This window comes from Varroa jacobsoni, unplaced genomic scaffold (assembly GCF_002532875.2).
Source record: "Varroa jacobsoni isolate VJ856 unplaced genomic scaffold, vjacob_1.0 scaffold_759, whole genome shotgun sequence".
Taxonomy (NCBI): domain Eukaryota; kingdom Metazoa; phylum Arthropoda; class Arachnida; order Mesostigmata; family Varroidae; genus Varroa; species Varroa jacobsoni.
In genome coordinates this window covers 841,851-864,434 of record NW_019213661.1, presented here as the reverse complement: position 1 = coordinate 864,434, position 22,584 = coordinate 841,851, and the positions used below count along the sequence as shown (strand labels likewise).

Below are 22,584 nucleotides of genomic sequence, written 5' to 3'. Positions count from 1 at the left end.
ATGTTTTTAACTAACTGTCAGCTCCGCTTATGGTATCTCTATGTTTTGAGTTCTGCATTGGTATCGTCTTTAGGCATTCCATTAGACGGCTAGCTCCTAGCGCGAAAAAAAGTCTGTCTATGCCCGTGTTCAAATCTAGACCGCAACGTGTCTCTAGGATTCGGAGGCTGCTGTATTACCCACTAAGCTATCACGGGGACCATTACACCTAAAGCATTCTTCTTTTCTGATTTATTTACTATGAGAAGGTTTACATCGGACCTCAGACAGTACAAAGTTTCCTATGTCTTATAAAGCATTTTTAAGAACCGAACTTCAAAAGAATGTGTAGACCTTTAAGTCATGCCGGGATTTTGCTCAACACGTTTAGCGCAAGCGTCTGCGTCTTCAACGTGTTTTGGTTTGACCAGGCTACAAATCTAGCAAAGAAATTTCAACGGGCCTAGTTTTATTTTCCATTCGACCCATCTCATATATGCGATTCCTTAGCGCGGTAAATCACTGAATCTCAAGTTTATATGTTCATTACATCTATGATGGAGATAATTATATCGGCACGTAAATAAAGGTATTTATCCGAAGACATTTTAGTGTTGTATCTAAATTTTTTATAGTTTTTTATAGAGAAATATGAACAGTGAATATTTGAAAAGTTATAGCGTCTAGTTTAAAAACTATTAATCTTGGTTTCATTTGACGATCTAAATTAGCTGCGTTGTTGGGTGTGCCTTTAACATGCTGGTACCATATATCAAATGTTGCTTCTTTCTTGATGGTAAAAGAAAGTAGAAAGCCGTGTTCGTCGGGCTTTATAATTTTTAAACCCTAATCATAATGATGCTACCACTTAATTTAGCAAGGCTTTAGATTTCTAGCTCGTAAGTAAATATTGTTGCTGTTGTTATTTTTGAATAGGGCTTGCCAGTTGTTCCTCTGCTGGATAACCTTGTTTGAAGTGGCCTGCTTAGCTCTTAAGAAAAGTTCAGGATTTGTTTTCTTGTTGTTTGCTATTTCTCCTGTTTAGCGACTATTATGTCTTGCACTTTCCACTATTACTGCTTCCTACATTTATCTAACACGTGGCTCCTCGTTGTTTCAATCTGACTACTAATGCATTTTTACTACTGTACTGCAATCATTTTATAGATATACTGATAGTATTGTAGTCGTTTTCTGCTAGTAGACTCAAAATAAAGACTACATACAAAAAAAGATTCATAGAAACAGGGTGTAACTCGACAAGAAGAAGAATCTGAAGTAGCCCGACTGTGTCTATGCTAGAAACAACTGCAGCTACCCCAGATAAAGATCTTTCCAATAGGAAAGGATCTGACACTGTTCAGGATCAATGAAACGATGTCGCAACGACATTTCAAGCTGCAGCTGCTGGTACACGGAGTAAGGTTGCTTCAACATCTGTCTGTTCGTCATATATTTAATCAGTCTTACGGAATTTTATTAGCAGCACACCTTACTCAAAACTCAAGGGTTATGAGGTTCCGTCAAAGTGGAGGCAAGATCAATTGTATGTGAGTCGCGAAACAGCTGAACACGAACGTATCGTATGTGACTAGAATATAGCAATTAATTAGAAGATGGCTTTTTTTTTAACATGGCACACTCAACTTTTTTGTATATTCTGAAAACATGGTCTGCGGTCGTGTTACAAGCTTTAGTACAGAAGTGGTCCAAACTTTCTTAAAGAATTTTAAATCTTCTATATATACAACTTCTTCAAATATCTTTTAATATATTTTAAGATGTGACCCGCTAGAAGCGGGAGTTGCACCTTCGTTCAAATGGACCAGAAAACTAATGTTTTTTTTTAAGTACTTCCTCGTAGCTATTTGGTATTCGATGGCATACCTACTAATCATAGACAACTACGAAATTCATGCAGGGCTATATATAATCAAATTGGCTGTGAAGAACGATGTCCACATCGTATACTTTCTCTTCACTGCTCAAACAGACTAGGCACTTAACATATCGGCCTTGGACTATTTAAAGCTCAGTTTTGTAGAACTCCAAAAATGAAATAAAAAGAAACCAAACGTAACCAAAATGGCAATAAGTACATTCGAAGCATTGTTTACGATGGCAAAATCGTCAAAGTGCGGAATAAAAGCACACTGATAGAGATGACTTTCGTTTTTCGGTAGCACGGACTGATAATTGGCCAAAGCTATGGGCCCGCTATGGAATGTCGTTCCCATAGGGTAACCGTTTCTCTTTGGAAATGTAAGCCCAGTCCCGACGCCTCGGGACTGCCCGGTTGGTCCGCTTATCGATTGATTGTTTAATCCGTGAACGCAAATCTTGCGACTACTAATTATTGTGGAATTCTGAAAGGACAACACCTGGAGCGCGACCGGCACAGTTATACCTATCTCTTTCAACGTTCCGCAGGGTCTACTACTAAAGTGATACTGAAACGAGAAGTATGTTAGTACGTTACTACGTAAGGAAAAGACGAAGGGACCAATTTCGCGAAACTAGGTTCGGAGAGGCTAGATTCTACTTGGTCGGTACGCAATTAATGTTTAAAGGGAACAGTGATATGTTGGAGACTATACATCAGTAGTGTAGTACGGATAGTAGAAACACCTTGTTGTGCAATTGTGTGTCTACAAGAAGAGATAACAGTGACCAACGACAGTCAAGTAGACGCGTTTTTGGACTCGGAAGTTTTAAAACTAAGAACTCGGCAGCTCCATCCGCAATAGCGAAACCATCCGTTACGGTTAAAGAGCCAAGGTTGAGCATAAGGGATTAAACCTGGCGATTAGGACTTCCGATTGCGACTGCTGCAAAGCCGTGGCCTAGCCCTTATGCTCGCTATATGAAGCTTTCCCGTTCTTGAACTAAGCACTTCAGTCACCGCTATATAGATCTCCATACTTGGAACTATGGACTAGCCACTACCCCCAGAAGACAGTTTTCAAGATTGCTCTTTGAACTATCACTATTAAAACACTTGACATACACTCATTTATGCAATTTTTTTCGATTTCATGAAACCTTACGTGCCCTGAACCAAGCACGAATGGAACTGTTACGCCGTTGAAATAACTTTATTTCTATAACCAGGTTTATTCTCATAATAAATTTAGTAAAACATTCAAACTCGGCTCGTCCCGGCCTTTTAGATTAGACTTATTGATTTTCATTCACATATACAGTCCATCTTGCCCAACAATCAAATGTCCCGTTTAGACTCTGTTAAAATTATTGATACAGTTGTACGACGCGGCATTGTTCATTATGATCCTTGTGCACGGGAGTTCACTACCCCTAGTTTCTGCTTTGATGGACTCAGCTCGTGTGCTTTCGTTAATTTCTACGTGATTCAGAAGCTATGGCGGAACTGTAGGCTGCCTCATCAAATATAAACAAGCCACGATTTCTTGTGTCGCATAAGCATACAAGTTTTCGGCCAAGGGATTTAGCTATGTGAAAGCCAATTGTGCCTATGTATCACGTGCGACTAAGACAAGCGGACAGATTCATTAGCTAATTGGCTTGGCAGGCATTGAAAGTACGAATTAAGAAAACATATTTAGTCTAGCCATTATCAAGGCAATAGACTCGTGTGCATCGATTTGCACGCATCGAGGCCTAGTTGGTTCGATACTACTTCTGTAGTGTCATTCCTAAAATAACACCATTTCCTTCGCCTAAAAACTCGATCTCTCCATCTGCTACGCATGCATTCCCGTTTAGTTTTTAAATTTAGATAACTTATTTTATTTAATGGTAATAATTCGTTCGAATATGGTTTCGAATGTCAGTAGAACTGGGGTTTAACCATTTAGAACCACTACAACCAAGACGTCAATGACGTCCGTCTAGCATATATAGATAGCATGATCATATACATGATATATCCTGCTATAGAAAACCCGAATTTGAAATAACTGATACAGAATGGTAATTGCTTACGCCGTTTGCATGGATCTTTGATTATTGATTAACTTTTCTAGTACTCTCATACGCAAATCCCGTGTGCGAGTATAATGAGTCTAGATAACTTTTACAATCTTTATTTTTTCATCTTGATTTCACCTTTTCTAACGTTCACGACCCTTACAAGCTTGAAGCCTCACAATTATTCTCAATACGGGGCCGGATGAAGCATTTTGGACCCTCTCATATGTGTTATGTATAGGGTTGCTGAATTTCTCAGTGAAAGCTTTGACTAAGATAGACCAGTGGCTTTCGCTTAATTCTGTTTTATTTCATCTTTTTTTTTGGAGTATATTGTTCCGTAAAGCTGGAAGGCATGTCACATTTTTCAGTCATCGAATGGCATCGGAACTAGTTGCGTTTTGACGACACTCACCAATGCAGCACGGTTGTCGGTCTTCTACTATTATACGTTGAAAGAACCTGAAGATTTCTACCACTTCTGCTCACTGCTTGCAAGTGTCTTGTGTGTAGGCCAGCTGCTGTGCGTCTGACTACTTCTTGCATATTGGGCAAACTGTACTCCCAGGTGGATAAGATGTATTACTTTGTCGTATGTGTAATATTTTCCCATTAGATCTTTGCACTAGTACACTTCGCAATTAAAAAGTATTTCGCTTCACGGCGTTTACATAAAATTCCATACTTTTTCATACGATTGACAACTTAACCGTATTTAAGACAAATTATGTAATACCCAGTCATTGATTTAAGCGTACACATCGTCCGCCCCTGGAAACAAATGTCTATTCTCCAGGTATTTTTGGTAAAAGGGTTGACTATGGGCACGCTATATTACGCCCTGTGAATAGCCAGCATCCCTTGATAATCCAACAATATGACAATTTCTTTTTCTATCGATTGTTGACAAACCTTCGATATTCGACGTCAAAGACCTATCCAATTGATTTGTGCGTGTGTTTGCTTTGTTTCCCTTGCTGGTTCAAATTCAGAAGTTGTAAAAACGCAGACTCTTATTCCCAGCAAGATGGCTATGTTGGTACCAAGCTTTGTACACCGCGTCAGGCTAATGTTAGTGCGGATCCAATTCGCAGGTTTACATGGTAGCGACAGCGGCCGTAACCATAGTGATAAGATACGGGTAGCAGTAACGGCCGAGACCATTGCAACAAACAACACGTCTTGTAGGCCTTTTCGTCGATAAGAGGCACAGATATCGTAAATTTATATTTCACTGATGCAAAAGATCGAATAGTCAAAATAATATATAGTATATAAATATAATATAAAATAATATATAATATATAAAAATAGGAAAATACCACGCCATGTAATACCTTTAATCGGGGCTGACACTTTGCGTTGTATAAGACTCTTTATAGTTTCGGTGAAAAATCCAAATGGGCTTAGTGATGCCGTGGGCCTCCTTCTGGGTGGCTTAATGATACTTCAAGGTTCAGATCCGAGGTGATATAATATACAAAAGGTAAGTACTGAGAATAGTTGAGCTCAATGCTGTAATCTCTTGAGCGCTTCGTTGATGGTTTGTTCAGAATACAACGTGCATGTACCGTAAGCAGACGGTGCTTTTTCCGCTTATTTCTTTGCTTTTTCCTCTGTCTCATCGGTATACACTGCGAATCAGCTGCTAAAAACGTATACTTCATGAATTAAAGATATATGATATGAAAATAAGATTTCTTTTAATATAATTTCTGTCTTTTAATATAAAGTCTGTAATGGAATGCTCTATAAAGTTCATCCAGTAATTGGTCCTTTCAGAGTCTGCCCGTACCTTCTGAAAAGGAGCAATAATGACATAAATAGTTTAATGGCTATCAGCTCAATGCTGTACCCTCTGTTCCAGTACGTCTTTATACTTAAACTAACATAGATGATCTTGATATAGAGCAAAGGCTAAATCTATTTTACCCTTTTGTAAACCGCCAGACTCGCTTCTTTCACCAAGGTGTTTCGACCTTTGTTGGTCATGTTCAGGTGGACAACCACCCCATTTATTTCTTGCGTCAAGCGGTAGTTTGCGTAAGATCTTGTAGTGAAAAAATTGGAATTGTAACTTAAAAGTAACAATTTCATACTTACGCAATATACAATACGTGTGACGAGCGGCCTTTTGGAAAAAACAACTCCAGAAAGATTACCTTTCTCGAAATTGTGTGATTACCGGAAAAATCTGAAAACAAATATTTTTTAGATTAACTTCTTTTGCTATCACAGAGATGATGCGAACATAAAGCGAGGTTAAAAACAAGTGTTTGTCATCATTTAACTACAGTGGGTTTTATGTAACGTTACAATGTAAATTTAATTCAGTAACTATATTATCCCCACTTTTATCCAGCGATATACTCTACTTATTATTCACGTGTGTATATATATCATATATAAATTCATAGGTGTAAAAGGTATTACTTGACTATCCGTCAATTTAAATACCGATAATCGTTATGTTTTCTTTGTTATTTATTAAGAGGTTTAGAAATTAGGCTAAATAGCTCCTACGGAACCCGTTCGAGCACCAAATTGATTGAACATAGTTACGAGTAGACAATAACGTAATCTGAGTTGAGGTCGGAGACAAGTGACTTGAGTAAATTCACCCGTTTCTGTTCCACTTTTGTTGTTGATGCCACAGCCAGTGCAGTCAATGAGAGCTAACAGCAGATATTGTTTTCTACATCCATCGAGGTAACGGAAACGGTGCATCGTTGTTGTCGTCCTTTTATTTTCATCCGATCCGAGTTATTCTGCGCAGCTAAAACCCTTAAAAGCTATCATAGCAAGCAACGGGTAATCGAGCCATGCCAGATGGTAAATCGAGCTAGATTTATCTATATATAGTACCGTCGAGTAGGGATAAAATTTCACTAATGCGCTTTTTGGTTCGTTCGTTAATACCCTATCTTCAGCCGAAGTCACCTACTTTGAGTTCTTCAAAGTCGTTTTAGAATAGAAAGTAAGCACTATAGACATCGCTTCAAATCCAAGGACATTCTGCCAGAGAAAAAAAATGTTTGAAATGTATTGCTGTTTATAAAACAATGCTTAAACTGTCGAAGTACGTTCTGCTGCGGAATGCTTTAGCGTTCTTCAGATAGAGTGTTTATTAGCTCTTAGATTAGAAATAGCAACACCAAATTGGCCAAAAATCGATTACGGTTAAACAAGTTATGCACAAACCAAAGATCTTACTAAGCATCTTAGTGGATCTAAAGAAACGTCACTGTAATACATGTGGGCGTAAAAAATTTACCTAGATTATTTATGTTTATTAATTTTTTATTTTTGTTTATTTAAGAAAAAGTACTGCATCGATTCGGATCCTAAATACTCGATTTGTCTAGCCTAGGAAACAGCAGTCTTATTCTGAGTGTATTTGAGCCCTTTGTCTTTAAGTATGCATAACTATTACTCCGAGATTTATTTCACACGCCATTGGCCTTTTGACTTATATATTTTGCAGTATTATCTAAATTACTTATACTAGATGCACCTTGTAACATGAAACCACTTTTACGACATAGATTCTCACTTCGTTGTATGGGTGTCTTCACTACTGTTAATTGAATCTGTACGTACGACCCGAAAAATTTAAAAGGTTGCCCACTTCGCATTTTTTGCTTTGTTGTTAATTTCTTCCGATAAATTTATTAACTAAAATGCATCTAGTTTTTTTTGCTTCCAATAAAAGTATATAACATTTCCGAACCATATTTTTCAAAAAATCACACACGTATTTGAGGAAAAAGGTCAACTTTGTGCAATTAGGGCACCCAAGAACAGTTATTATTATTCGATATCATCCTTCATTTGTGTGCTAGAAACAGTGAACTTCAGTATTTTAGATGATACCGCGATTTTAGTTGTGTTAGTTTGAGTTAGACGGAAATTATGTACGTTCAACCAGAAATTGCTGTTGGTTAATTTGACTAATATATTTATAGATATTGTTAGCGGATGAATTCCAACTTTGAAGAAGTAACTGAAGATCAAGAGTTGAACAAAATCAAACGAAATAAAGAGAAACGATTTTACAAGCTAGCCCGTTATATTCATAGATTTGGTACGCTAATAGTCATTTTCCTTAGAAAAATTTACTCTGTGGTCTAAAAAAGGGTCTATCGTATGCCAGAGGTGGATATTGACTTCATGAAGACAACATTTTAAGGCTCATTGCTAGCTTCTCTATTCCTGTGGACGCCATAGAATAGTTTTGTATTCCGCGCTTTACGCACGGTATCACCGTTGGGCTTCCTATCTAATGACTGGCGCTCAGCACGCAAGGAAGTCTACCTAAGCCCGAATTCGAACCTAGACCACAACGTGTCCCTAAGAATAGAATAAGATAAAGTCTTTTGACTGAATAGAATACGCCTTAGGAAGCTGAATGACGAAAAATAACGTTTGATGATGACAGAAGACTACTTACGGGTAAAGTAGCTTCAACTGTAATACACACGACATTCACACTTAGTTTACTTCAGACTAGCGCCATAATAAACTCTTATTGATGGTTATATATGTAAAGAAAACAACAATAAAAAGAAACTTTGCACAATGCACGAGCTATTTATGAATATTGATACAAATATGAATGGTCAGCATTGTCAGAAGCTATAATTGAGTGGCAATAAACATATAATAACAGTTTAGTAATCATTAACTGCATTGTCTTTGCGTGCGAATAATACCAGTTTATTTATTTGGTATCTTCACTGAAACCGTAAGCCTGTTATAGTTGCTACTAAATGGTAAAAGGTTTTGTTTGTACAGGTTAAATTTTCGTAGGATGTCTTGTACAAAGAAAGATATCTATAAGGCAGATTATAGTATAAATTAATGAACGCTCAGAGACCATGCCGCTATTCTAGATAATAGCCGATAAACAATAGTCTTGATCGTATAAAAGTATCGGTCTCATTAAAACTTTCCTACGCTTATTCTGTCTCTAACGTAACATGAGAAATTTTCCTAGAGATTGAAATACAGCATTGTTGGTTGTTATTTCCTTAAAGGTGTCACTTTGCTTGATATCTTAACTATTTCGATTAGGTAGAGCAACACGAATCGATAAATATAATGTTTTAAGCGTCTAAGAGTATTTGCTTGTAGTGTTGAAAATACTATGAGACGATACCTTTTGATGCTTATTGTATGTTGTACAATGGTGACAATAATTAAGATTCAAATGGGGCGTAATTGTAGAGTAGTTTTGTGTTGTGAGGGTGCAATCTGAAGAAATGCCTTATGGCTCGAGTACCAAAAAAAGCATTTTCAGGTCTTATAAGTGAAAAAAATATTAGTATTGATGTAGATTTAAGTTGCGAAATATGGAAGAAGCAATACTTTCAATTTAAAATTTTAGGTCTTGAAACGACCTTTTCAACCATTTCACATAAAAAAACAGAGTTTGGGCTATAGTGTGACGGACGGCGACAAACGCACAATGAGATGTTTAAGTATGTAAAGGCGACTTGGTTCCATTTTGTTACAAAATGAAGATGATACGACTCGTCAACAGCACACTTGACCACTAACTGGCCTAGTTCCTGTTCTGCGGTTTTACTATTCTTCCGCATCTTCTATAGGAAAAGTACCAACTTCAGTGAATTGAGTTGACTTTAACTCAAAACCTTTTCGATAGTTGACCGAGATGTGTGACGACTATCTTGAGGTAGTATGACTACGTTATCAAAGAATAATCAATAAATTAAGAGATTATTTTACTATTGACATAGTACATGTTATTGCAGTTTTAAACAATATTTTTCTTCAGCGCAATATGCACTCTTTGAGACAATGGGTAGGGCAAATGGATCAACCAAATATTCCAATTCCTTTAGTATTAAAAATCCATCCAATTTACTACTGTACTACACAATACTGTCAAGAACCTGTTATCATGGAAAAATCGAGTCTTTTTTCATTAACACTTCGATTGAACACTGAATCATGTCAGGTTTATATTTTTGAAAACCCACTGTCGCACGAAGCGAACTATTTTTGAGTGCTACCTGTAATTTACGCTTTTAAAATGAGTCATAGTTTAATTGTAACCGAGGCAACTTACAAAGAATAATAATTATGTTTTCTCCAAAAAAGGTTGTATCAGATTTTCCTAGCAAAATTCTTGCTAATATAGTTAACCTTAGCTTTAGATTATTGCGCCTACGTTTGTCAATATTACATTTAAATCAATATAACAAAAGCGCATATATGGAAATGTAGTATTGTGTGAAGATTAAATGGAAAGGGTCATTTTGTATTTCTCTTCAGCACAAAAATGAACTAAGCGCTGTTTAATGCTGATCTAAGTGTTGAATATGAATGTAATATCTAAATACTTGCAAGTGCGTTGGTTATGTCCAGAAGATGAAATTATTTGAAATGAGCTCTCTAGAGATTAAAAGCAGATAATTTGTTAAGCTCCGTCGACTGAATATATTAAAAAGCCTCTATTGATACGCATTTGTAGAGATGGGTTGAGGGTCGGGAAGGGTTCCTGTGATAATCGTAAGTGAAAAGTATAGCCCCAAGATAAGCCAGAAAAATTGCCAATAGATAGTGCATATATAGGGCGTTTCAAAACTCCCAACCATTCTTAATGAAGCAGTACACATAAGTATCGCATTGTTCCCAATAAGACCATGGGATTCACTTTAGGTTTAAATTTATAAATAAACCTTGGCAGATATTACCGGGAGAAATACGTAATTGAGTGAGCAAAAAAGTGTCTGCTCCTTTAACGCAGTATTTATCTAAAATAAGTTGATTACAATTAACATTATCTAGTTGAAAATTACAAGTAGTTTCACCAAAATGTTTGCTTTAAAAATTTGTATCATGGTCAGAGACCGTCAAATATTCGCATAAAGCTGAGTTTTCGCTGTTTATTTACCCATACACCACTGAAACTAGCGAAATGTTAAAGTAAATTTTAGTTGAAATATTTTTTCAACGCTATTGAGTGTCTTGGCAAAACTCAAAAAATTGTCAATTTAGTAACTAAATTATCTGCTGATACCTAAACAAGTGCTTGAAATGGCAACTGCTAACTATAACGTATGCTTGATTCCGAAAGAAAGCGGTACATGTTTTGCAAGATATTGGGTATTCCTACCTTATTATCGCAACCTTATTTACCAATGGCCAATTGGTACAGCAAATTTCGATTTTGCTGTACTAAATTAGAGCTTTCGGTATCATTCTTTTAGCTTAGGTTGGGCGCATTGGCCAACTATTGGCATTAGCCGATATAGCAATAGAATACGAAGTCTCTTCTGCAGCGTTTGACTTTTATGAATTTGAAAATGAGATTCCCTCGCATTTAAGTGGTCCCTGTCGGCCGAAACACTCAGTACTCCCAGATTCCTACCATAATGGAGGGTCTTAAAGTAGTTTTGATACAAAACTATTCTTCATCATTTGATTTATTACTACCAAGTTTTTTCACTGACTGTTTGAAATAGATATGAAAGGAAAAAAGAAGAGTTTTTTTTAGATGCGCATGTTCTCATTTTCACAATCAAAGCATTTCTAATACAATCACCTATTATTTAACTAACAGGTACCTGCCAATTTTTTTTTTCAAAAATTACTTTGTATGTGAAAATTCATAATTGGAAAAAACGACATCAGAATTTTGAAGTTTTCTATTGTGATTAGTTTGTGTTTGGGAATTGGCCCGCCCTAACCCCAAAGCTACCCCAGACGACCTCCAGGACCACGAAGCGTATTAGAAATTTCCAAAGTTATCATTATAATGCCAGAAGGACAAGTTAAGTCATGCATTTAAAACTGAATTGATTGAAGTACTGTAAATAACGTTGAGAAGATTGTTGGGTTGCCAACGCGCAATGTCTGATATAAGGCCCTATATTTCTATCATTTGCCGTCAGATGTCAACCTCGGCTGTGTGGAGTAACTCGGTTCATGGTAAAGAAGGGGCTATGGTAGCGCAAGCACAACTTCATAGACAATCAGCTTTTTCGTTTTCATCGGCACCTGCGCACTGTCTTAAAATTGCTGCATACTTTTCTGTTCAAAAGTATTAATTTGTCTTTGCCGAGTCCGGAATTGACAGCACATGCGCCGCGCAGCTCCCCGGCAACACGTCCTTGGGCATCTCTGCAGTGGGATGGTTCCGATAACCAAAAAGTAGTTTGAACGGCGCTTTTCCCAAGCTCTTCCTTGTGGTTGAATGTAAAAAAAATTCCACCCGGAATAACAGTCAAGAAATCGAAAGACGTGTCCCCTTATAACGACAAAACTAAGTCTATCAGTAATCAGCCGGACCACACGCTCCGCTCAGCCGTTGCACCGGAAGTACCCTACAGCTGTCCAATGTGATTCTTTAGGAGATAGTTCGCTACCTCCCACGATATAAAGCACCAAAGATCCCGAAAAACCTGAATTAAGCGGCTTTTAATGTGCGGACCACAGGTCCCGAGATTCCTCTTGGGACCGTTAAGAGCAGAACGAAACGCATGCAATAGTCAACGATCATCAGGACGTGGAAAGGCTTTTAAAGGTTCGATAAAGTCTATGCCCACCTTTTCCGAGAAACGTTCCGGTGCCGGCACCGGGTGTTCCTGGATTCCGGTTCCGCCCCTAACAGATCCCGAATCGAACTGTTCTCCAAATCAGCAACCTCAGCCGTTCGGGTCAAAAAGTGCTTTCGATTTTGAAGCTAAGTTAGACTGAAGTGAGCACCTTGACTTTTTCAGCACGTTTCCAACGCTATTAAAAAGAACCTCGACAGCTAAAAATTTCGCACTAGCAGCTCGTAGTGGGGTATTCTACACAGATTATCGGCCATCTAGCCCTTACTAGTTGCAATTATAAGCCAAACCTTCTAATTTTTGTGAATTAGATAACAACTAGAAAGAGAGGAAGAATGCTCATTAAGAACAACTCGTCAATCGCGTGACTTTATGAGGCAATTAGGATAGTTTTTGTCTTTGAGTGACGCGAGGTATAGCAAAAACAATAATTAGCAGGATGCAACAAACACTTAAGGAGCTTCTGTGTCAAACAAACCTAAAAATGTTATTTTTTCAAATTATAATAATATAAAAATAACTTAAGAACTTGATAAGAATTTTATACTAAAATAATATAACATAATGGAAAACATAATATATAGCGAAAGATAGGCATGATCAAACACTGAACAAGACAGATTAAATAGAGTAACAATATGGCTACGTATTGGTAGAAACCTGTCGTTATGATCAAATAAAAGGCCTTTGAAGTACCGAGTTGAGCTTACTATCAATCCGTACGGTGTCTTTTGTTATTAACTTTAGAACTTTAAGGTTTTTATTCGTAACAAAAATTTAAACCTTTTTGAACATAACTTACGCCCTTTCTCGATTTGTTGCGGGTGTACAACTGCACATTTTCCAAGGAGCAAGATCAATTAGTGCAACATCAAATCATAATTGAAACGACTATACAAAAATATTGCCAGTGAGATCGAGTTTTTTTCTCATAAGTCCTAATACGGTAGTAAAATTTCCCCAGTGACTATATAGAGATATAGAAAGCTAACACTCAGAGCTCAAATTAGAAATAATCCAACTTTGCTATACTGATTTATGTTGTCCACAGGTGCACATTGGCAGCGACTTCAACCATCGACTTCCTGGACTTGGTATTCAAGTGCTAACACAATAAAAAAAATCGATGGTACCTCTTGCCATCCTACTTCAAACATCTACTGCGGTTTAAATTTGTATGCGCCGAATATACCAGAGATTTTTTCTGCTTCTTACAGGGAAGCCTGTTTTCACGTCAGAAGAGAAAGTGTTAAATTTATTTTTATACATCCTACGCCTGGTGTAAAAGGAGGTTTTCTTATATACACTGGATGTATATTGTGAGTCCTAGTATGACGCTCTATAAGATCTCCTCCTGCGGAAGTTAGTATTAGCAATAGGAGAACAAGATGTTTTAAGTTCTTAAATTGCCTTACGGATTTAACTTTAATACTAGCAAGCGGAAAATATGATACTAAACGTATCATATTTTCTGATCGCTATTGGAAACTTTATGTTATTAAAGAGCCGTGAAAATCGCTTAGTCTTTTAAGTGTCTAACTGTTGTACCGCAGGTTTTGAGGATTTCCAACTAATCCATGTTTTCTGTTAACTAGCTAACATTTTTTCTTTGATCATACCACACGATGTTCTATTACCACCTAATAAACGGTAGAAGCATACACGATATTGTAGATACTGTACATGTAAGTAGCACTTGAAAGCTAATTTGATTCACATAAATATAAATCGGTAAAAATGTGCTTGAAAACTGACGCCTTACTCTACGAGACACGAAGTCCTTAACGCAATGATACAATAATTAAAGGAAAAGATTGCTTTCAATGCCTCACACTATAGCGATGGTGCAAACAGCACCGCTTCAACTACTTTCTACCCACATCTTCAAAGTACAAATAAAACGCTCCTCACGCTAACACCATCTTCACGAATAAAAACCTTTGAAAACTTAGTAGAACCTTCCTGACGGGAAATTGCATTACATCTGAAGAGATGTGTATCGTTTGGAATAACAAAAAGCGTATAAAAGAGAGCACATTAATGTTTCGAGTTTTACGTCCGGTATTGCCGCTAGACATTAAACCCGACGGCTGGCTCCCAGCGCAAAGCGAAGTATGTCTACGGTCGAGTTCTAACCGAGACCACAACGTGTCCCCAGGATCAGTAAGTAAACACGTCACCTATAAAAACCATTCCGAGTAGATGTTACCTACCAGCAGCGTTCAAGAAAATCTTGTTCAAGCACAAAGCATGCAAATACATTGTTTAGAAAATATAGACATCAATCTAATGATACCGACACGTTATTGTGACTCACAGAAACATAAATTGGTAGAAATTCAATATAATACTTGTCCTGCTCTTCAAAAAAATGAAATTTTAGAACGAAAATAAATCAGTACACTACTTAAAGATCGTAACGATGTAAGGTGGCCTCCCTTTGGGAAAATTCTGTCAAATATTTTTAGCACTTTAGTTGTCATTGCTAAACATCCTCTATGTATTTTTGCCCATTTATATATGGGCAACTGCATGAAGTTTTTCTCGTTTTTCTTATTTATTTTTGGAACCGTTACAAGCATTTTCTGCCATAGATGAATTTTGATCTTCGCTACGCCACGATTGCGATCAAAGTATAAGAAACGAATAACGTTAAGAGCACAAGCTCGTTTTTTCGAGTTTTCGAGAGCACTCAGAGGCAAGGTCGTGTTTTCACCGAAATCAGAATTAGAACGAACCAGTGAGGTGAGTGCAGCACAAAATCCACAATTGGATGAAAAAACAAACCTTGGCTGAGTTGTTCTTGAGATGAGATTATCAAGGACAAGACGTTTGACATCACCGTTAAAATAGGGCTCTTGCCTGGAAGTAATGGCCGGCGAGGCCTAAAAGTCGCAGAAGCACTAACGAACTTACCTAACAGCTCTCATCTTGAACCGCCTGGCATGTCAGCCTCTTGTATTGCAACTCGATTGGTTTTGAGTGTCTATAGAAATCGTATCTGTTTGAGGTCCCCCTCCAAGAGAACCGGATATATAAAAGCTGTATAATAGCTTTAAGGTTCATGCTGCTTTTTCTTCCTGCTTTAATAGTAAACTTGTGCGTGTTCTTCGGTTAACAGACGGGTAACTTAACACCAAAACCCCGACGAGGCCTACGCGACTTCTGCAACTCCGCGCCGCGTTTGCGCTCAACGCATGATCTGTGCTAGTCTCTTCGGTAAGGCAATGCCTATGCATTGAGCAACTCAATACAAATCCTAGCGAGACATAGGGTTTAGTGGAAACATTGTAGGCCTGAGCATAGAAATCGGCTGATCCGTAGGGTTCCGTTGAGGGTTTTGTGGCTTTTGCTGCAATATTTGATAATAAGAATATATATGAGAAACAAGTAAAAGAGAATGTAGCAATAAAATTACGCTTTTCACACCTTCTCAAATTGATTATTGCTTGGCACGGAGCATTCAGTTAGGAAGATGAAGGCTAACTTTCACAGGGTACCCCACGTAAGCTGGTTGTTCTATTAATATTGCCTCCAAAGGTATTGTTGTAAACGTCCCCAAGCGAAAGTTGTATCAGTTAGCCCATTGGACATGCAGGATGGCAGCATTTAAAAATGAGTTGCTTGTCACGCGTAAGTGATCCCCTTGATAGCCTTTCCCACCTTTTCTGTAATTGTTATCTGCTCTATAATTGCCCGCCAGGAACCCTCGTATTTTGTGGACGATGTCTTCACAACTCTATGCAGTGACCTCATGACTAACTTACCAGTTATAAAGTATCTAAACCGTTAGTGCCGTCAGTGCCTTGGTTGGTCGTTACATCGTATCCTGGTGTGGCTGGCGGAACCGTAGGTAAAGTTAGACGTTAGGGGCTGTTAAGCCGTGTCTAGTTTGCAATTAGTGCAGCATAGCCCTTCTCCTGAGTTGCTGGATTCGGGGGTACTCGGCTGTCGTTCTCTGGTCCGGAGCACATTACCGCCCCTTAACCGAGCGAGCACGATCCTGTCACAAAGGTAGCGCTGGGCGCAATTTCTCTAGTCATGTTAGGAAATGGTGAAATTATATACATTCAAATCCCCTTTCCATTATTTTCAATCCCGTTTCAGTTCCTATTTTAAGCAGGTTGCATCGTACACTTGCTGTCGACGTTACCGTGCAAATCTCCTCGGCAAATTATTGTTATCCAAATATTTTAGGCAGGCAGCGCCAGTGGCAAATGTGCGGCCTGAGCAGAGGATCTGGTTACACGGGCGGCGATTGCGGGTTATGGAACGGGGAATAGGTCGACGATCTCTTCGAATTATGTATGACGTAGGAGATGCCGGTAAGGGCCGGGAGGGATGATTTCTGGTGGTTGCTGTGGCTGGACAGTGTCACGGATGTCGAAGACCTTTATCCGTGCCATCAAAGGTCCAGCAGCAAAGCGAGCTTACACAGAAGAGCCTACCAGACTTAGAGGGCAGCCTAGCCATCCACTGATTTGGGTTCGTATTTCATATCGTAGTAACCCGTAGAAACAACATATAGAACGAGCAAGGAGGGATGGTAGGCTATTTAATAGTTTATCCTCGCAGACGAACCTGTACCATTGCCGGTAATAAAGACCAAGATATTAATTATCTCTGGCTGGAAAAATATCCACGATATATACTGGCTTACCGTTCCTTCGTATATTCTTCCTATTTTAAAGTGCATTATATACGCTGCCATGACACTACATGGGCACAGCACTGCTACAGTCATCTAGTAAACGTGCTATATTTATATAGTAACGTGTACATTTATATAAAGAACAGTTTCTTTCTTCGTAGGCCTAGTTGGTTTGATTGATGCTATCTGCTTGGATAATATATGCAAGGCTCTACGCTTTTTACAGGAAATCTATAGGTGACTGATGATAGTGAAGAGCTTTGCCGTCAACTAAGAACTCTGCCCCAAAAAGCTGATATTCTTGACTGGACGCTGATTTTAGGATAAAAGTTCCGCACTCCTCTAAACGTGCAGTAGGATTCGAGTTCGCGGATTACGTTTCGTGGTTTTTACGCTTATACCATAATCCACTGATAGGCTTTATCAAGTATAGCTCTTATAAAGTGCACTGGTTTTGAGGAAGATCCCCAAGCAAGATTACAATTGATAAACACACTTTCTGTAAAAAAACACATAGATCAAAAACGAGCTTAAGCTTACCGGTAAGAACCTAAATCAGAGAATGTAAAATGCTAGGAAAACAGCGATTGTTGTCCTGAAAAAGGGTCCTAGGATACGCTCCTCAAGCGTAGGTCAACAGACTACTCTGCAGGTGGCCATCAACCAGTGCCCTCTTTCAGATGGCTTGCCTATTTATACCGCAAGCCGGGTTACTAACCAAGCACGCTCGGGGTTTACGGAAAGGGTGAGACAGAAAAAGCGCATTTCAGTGTATTGTGGGTAGTTTGTAGGGACACTGACAGGGGAACTTCTCTGCAAGTGCCAAAGCGAGACGCAGGTCTCAAAGTAATCCTGAGCAGACTGAAATGTAAACATTGAAACAAGTAATGATGGTTGAAGCGTCGATATCATATGCCAAGCCTCAGTAAACAATGAAATCGTACTTAGAAAAATCCATATCACCATTACTCGACATTTGTTAAAGTAGAACGAAACACGCAGGCTGAATAATTAAAGAAAGTGTTTTTAGTAGATCAATATTAAAATGAAGTTATTTTCAAAAAGGAATTTAGGGGCAAAACTGATATCGCATTTATTTGAGGCGCCTTTGAGGATTACAACTATAGGTAGTGTGAACAACGATCTTAAGAATGTTTCACTTATGGCTCAAAAATTATTAGCAAAAGTAATGAGTTGCAAAGAACGCACAAAAATAATAAAATCGCAAATATTTAAAAAAAAATAGAAATATAAAGCGTTCTGTCAGTCATTACGATTACCTCATCTTTATTAGTAAGACTGAGTAATATAATAAAAATTTCTTAAAGCAATACCTCGTCGCTCTGCAAGTAAAAGCTAAAAGGCAAATGTCATAAAAGGAAAACCGAATAGGAAAGTACTTGTGCGCGAACCTGAAAGTTTGATCGCTGGACATTTCACTCAAATTTAGTGTAAAGTAAGGTTGAGCTGCTATGTAGATTTAAGGCAAAGTTTAACAACCGAGAAATGTTAGGATATTGAGATATAAACATGTGGGAATTAGAGCTTTTTCAAGCTCTAGGTCTAGTCAAAGAATTGCGAATGACGATACAACAAAGGAATCAGGGGCCGTTGCGTAGGCTGAGTAGCAACGATTTAGAAAATATGGAAAAAGTTTCCAGTCAGAGCTATTATATATAAAGCCAACCCAATGGATCGCTCTACGAATGCGTTCTTAAGAGCGCGCCGTCAGCAACAAAAAGACGTTAGATCCAAGCTTTTTGCGACACCGATGGTAAATTCCGAGAGTGCCGCTTGGCCCAACAAAAGCTGTTCACAAACCATAGGTAGGTAACCTGAACAATAGGATATGGGCCTCTCTGGAACAAGGATCTAGCTGGCAAGGGGTGAGCTGAGGCCAAAAGGTAGGAATTTGCTCTGCTTGGTTCTCGTAGGATAAATCCCAACGGCGAATGGAGATCGCTAGTTCACGGTAGAGCAGCCAGTTTTTAGGAGAGGGTTGAACATGACGGGGTACAGGTGAAGGAAGGTTAGGCCGACAACAAACACACAAACGCACCCACCCACACCCATTGAAATACACAGACTAGTTGACGCGACTCATTATTTATTGACCTGGCTACTCCTCTCCGGCCACCGTATTTCCGATCGCTTACTGGCTAAATATATTTACTTCTTTATTGTTGCTAAATGCAGCGTACTGAATTTTTCGTTACATATCATATTGAAATTGACATATTAGAAGCAAGCAAATACTTCGACTACGATATGTAACAGTACGTTCGGAGGGCTATATTCTAAGCAAAACTTAAATTTAATGGTTAACCTGGCTAACTTTTGAAGAAAAAAACGGTAAATATAAATGTATGTCAGCTCTGTACCAAATTAAAATTCTATTCTGTCGGCCTAAAGATCGTATACCAAAAAATTCTAGGTATTTTTATTTTTACCCGTCCATCATCTAAACGAGAAAGTTGTTAGTTAGAAAAATCGGAGCAGATGCCTCGAACAGTATCAACTGTATCTTCTTTATTACTCAATCTTTTTTGACTCAAAATGAGATTTTCGGTTATAAATTATCCGGTAATGGTTGAAAAGAGTGAGATTTTACTGATGTGGAATATATATTATTGTATTAAACTAAAACAAAATTTGACGAAACGTTTGTGCTGATGTTCTTACAAAAAGTGATTTTGTACAGTTCTGTGCATGTATTCAGCGAATATCGGAAATTCTATAATTCGACTTATAATGTTTGCCTTATAATTTGCATACGAGCCCTTGGAATTTGCATAGTTTAGAGCGTAAACTTTTCAAAGAAATGTATTTTTATTAATGCCTCAAGTTTTCAAGTATTAGAAACACTTCCTTTTGAAGATGCCAAATAATTTTTCTGTCAGTTTCGTGCACCAATCATGAAAAACTTTCAGTTGATCATTAATTTGGCCAGTTGGGAATTGACATGCACTTGGATAAAAACCAGTATGACCGAAGAAATGACGCTTGATATCAAGGCAGTTTACTACCGCGGATCAAGAATTAGCTTTGTATATTAACAGTAAAAAGGATTTCAACCGTTTACCTTGTTTTCAGTAAAACGTTTGATAGAATAAACAATTTTGTGCTGAAAGAGAAACCAAAAACAATAGATATTCGGACTCCAGCAAAGCGAACAATTATCTGATTAATAAAAAAATTGGTAGGGGTAAAGAGATACTTGAAAATTTTTTGAGAAAACTCTATCTGAAATTCCACAAAGCTTAGTTGAAACTTTCCTTGTTTTTGTTTACTTATTTACGACACCATTCTCTAGGGAAATGCTATATTGGCTTAATGCTAATGACCTTAACCAAAAATATTTCAGATTTTACTCCCGATACTGCCTTTAAACATTGCTTAAGAAACCTGCATCCCAGCAAGAAACGAAGCAACGTCTAACGACTTAAAACTATACTGAGAAGTAAACGACACAGAGTCAAAGTCTATAGCAAATAGCTATTGATAAAATTTTAAGGTGATTTACTAAAGTGCAACGCTCATGTAGGTTCCAAAATGGGTTACTTCGAAATCATTAAGTAATAGAGTGGGTACAATGTCAGATTTTTACTGCAACTCGTTAGTAGTGGCTTAATGCTTTGCAATTCGGTCTCAAAACAGTCGGGGTATGTAAAATAGTTTCATACTGAGAAGGCATTCGTACAAAGAAGCTCTACCCACTAAAATTCTACCCCTCCACAGGCATTATTATAATAGGGCCTAGAATGATACCACATTTGGGCCCTTGTTCCTATCGTGTTGAGACTTTATGCTCTTTTTAAAATTTTCGAATTGAATTCGTGCAGTCATATTTAATAGACATAGATACAGTAATTACAGTTTTCACAGGTATTGTATTTGAATTTGGTCTGCACCTTCCCACAGGGATTGGTGTCTGCTCCCGGAGTATTGGCGCTCAGGTTGTCAACCCGTGCAAAAAATACAGACGTTTTAACATCCCTTATATTCTAGGTAAATGTGTAAAATCGAACTTAAACCTATACCAAGATTTCACTAAGGAATAAATCTGTAAAGGCTTGGAGTATTAAAAAACTTTTAGTTTTTTTTTTTTAATTATGGACAACCTCTTAGTTCATTGGCTTTTATAGAGATTAGCAGAATAACAAAATTTTCTTAGAGACTTGCCAGATAGCTATGTAACCTTAAGATGTGTACATTTTGTAACCTTGCATGAGATAACAAGTACCTAATTTATGTTCGACGTAAGTAATTATACAAAAATAGAAATGTAAATAAAACTACAATATTTGTACTGGCTAAATAAGCATAGCCGTTGTTGAGAAATAGATTTTTTCACTATAGAAAAAAGTATCGATGGATCCGCTAATACGCGAGTCATCCTGTTATAGGCACTTAACAGTGGGTAACGATACCCGAAATATTTGCCACTGTCGACGAAGACTGAGATGAGTTTGTATTGGACCTCACGGGTTGGAAGGCCAGGCCTTTAGCTCTGTCGTGACTCACCAGACTTATCTCGAGGCGTGTATCAGTTCAAACGGAATCGCTTTCAGCATATGATTGGCTGTAATATCCATCGTTAATGCTATTTTAGGAATTATCGAAGCGAGAGGGACCCCCAAATCTGCGATCAAATAGGCAGACCCTTTGGCGGCAGCCCAAATTGTATGTTTTAATAAGCCGTTTGCCTAGAACTGTTTTCAACGTTGAAAATCGCCCTAAATGTTCATAAGGAGTCAGGCTGCGGAAGCAACTCGCATTATTTATAACGATAGTTTCAATGGTCCCGTGCAAATGCTGAAGAATCGTCACACTTTCTCGCGCAAGTCGCGCTTCGCACTTAATCATAGATGATCGAAAAGCATGCAGTAAAGGCGCTGGACATAACCAATTGAAGTCCAACCAATTGTTTGATGACCTAAACTAAAACAACGTATTTAGTTTCGGGCAAATTTCGGTCTTTTCTTCATGTTGCAGGTCGAGTTCGATTCCGTTGAAACAAGCTCTCTTCTCCCTCACGTATTCCTTTAGCATTGTACCTCTCTTTTTGCTTTTGAAAAGAAACGTTTCGAAACGAAAGAAAAGTACGGCCACCTTCTTTGTGGAAAGACGGTTTAAGAGCTTATTTTTAAAGAATTCCTGGTTGTCTTTGGCTACAATTTTCTGTCGAACGCACTTTACCGAACCGCACTTACCTTTACCTCATGAGTTTGCGAGAACTGCAAAAACCTCAATATATGTATCAGAAGACACTCCTGAAAAATCGCTTTATTATATTTGACCATGCCGTTTTCGTCTGCTGCGCCTTTGCTTATGTTGCATGATACGCATCAGCACGCTACTTGAGATCCACCAAGATCTTCAGGGCCAGAAACGTGATGCACACAACGCCACAAAGCTGCTAAA

At 38.1% G+C, this 22,584-nt stretch overlaps 1 long non-coding RNA gene across 19 annotated transcripts in view; it reads right to left on the bottom strand.

Annotated features, from left to right (window-relative positions):
• LOC111263381 (uncharacterized) overlaps nt 1–22,584 on the bottom strand; it is a 118,081-nt gene that overhangs the window by 56,852 nt on the left and 38,645 nt on the right. For 8 of the 19 annotated variants that reach the window (XR_002682187.2, XR_015312272.1, XR_015312271.1 and 5 more), the window contains 2 exons: nt 6,031–6,121; nt 4,028–5,725 (listed from right to left, as the gene is read on the bottom strand). This is a non-coding gene — a long non-coding RNA (uncharacterized LOC111263381). Of the gene's footprint in view, nt 1–4,027; nt 5,726–6,030; nt 6,122–6,548; nt 12,911–15,425; nt 15,862–16,276; nt 17,896–22,584 lie in introns of those variants that run through there. The other 11 variants (XR_015312261.1, XR_015312262.1, XR_015312260.1 and 8 more) reach the window with 6 other exon arrangements.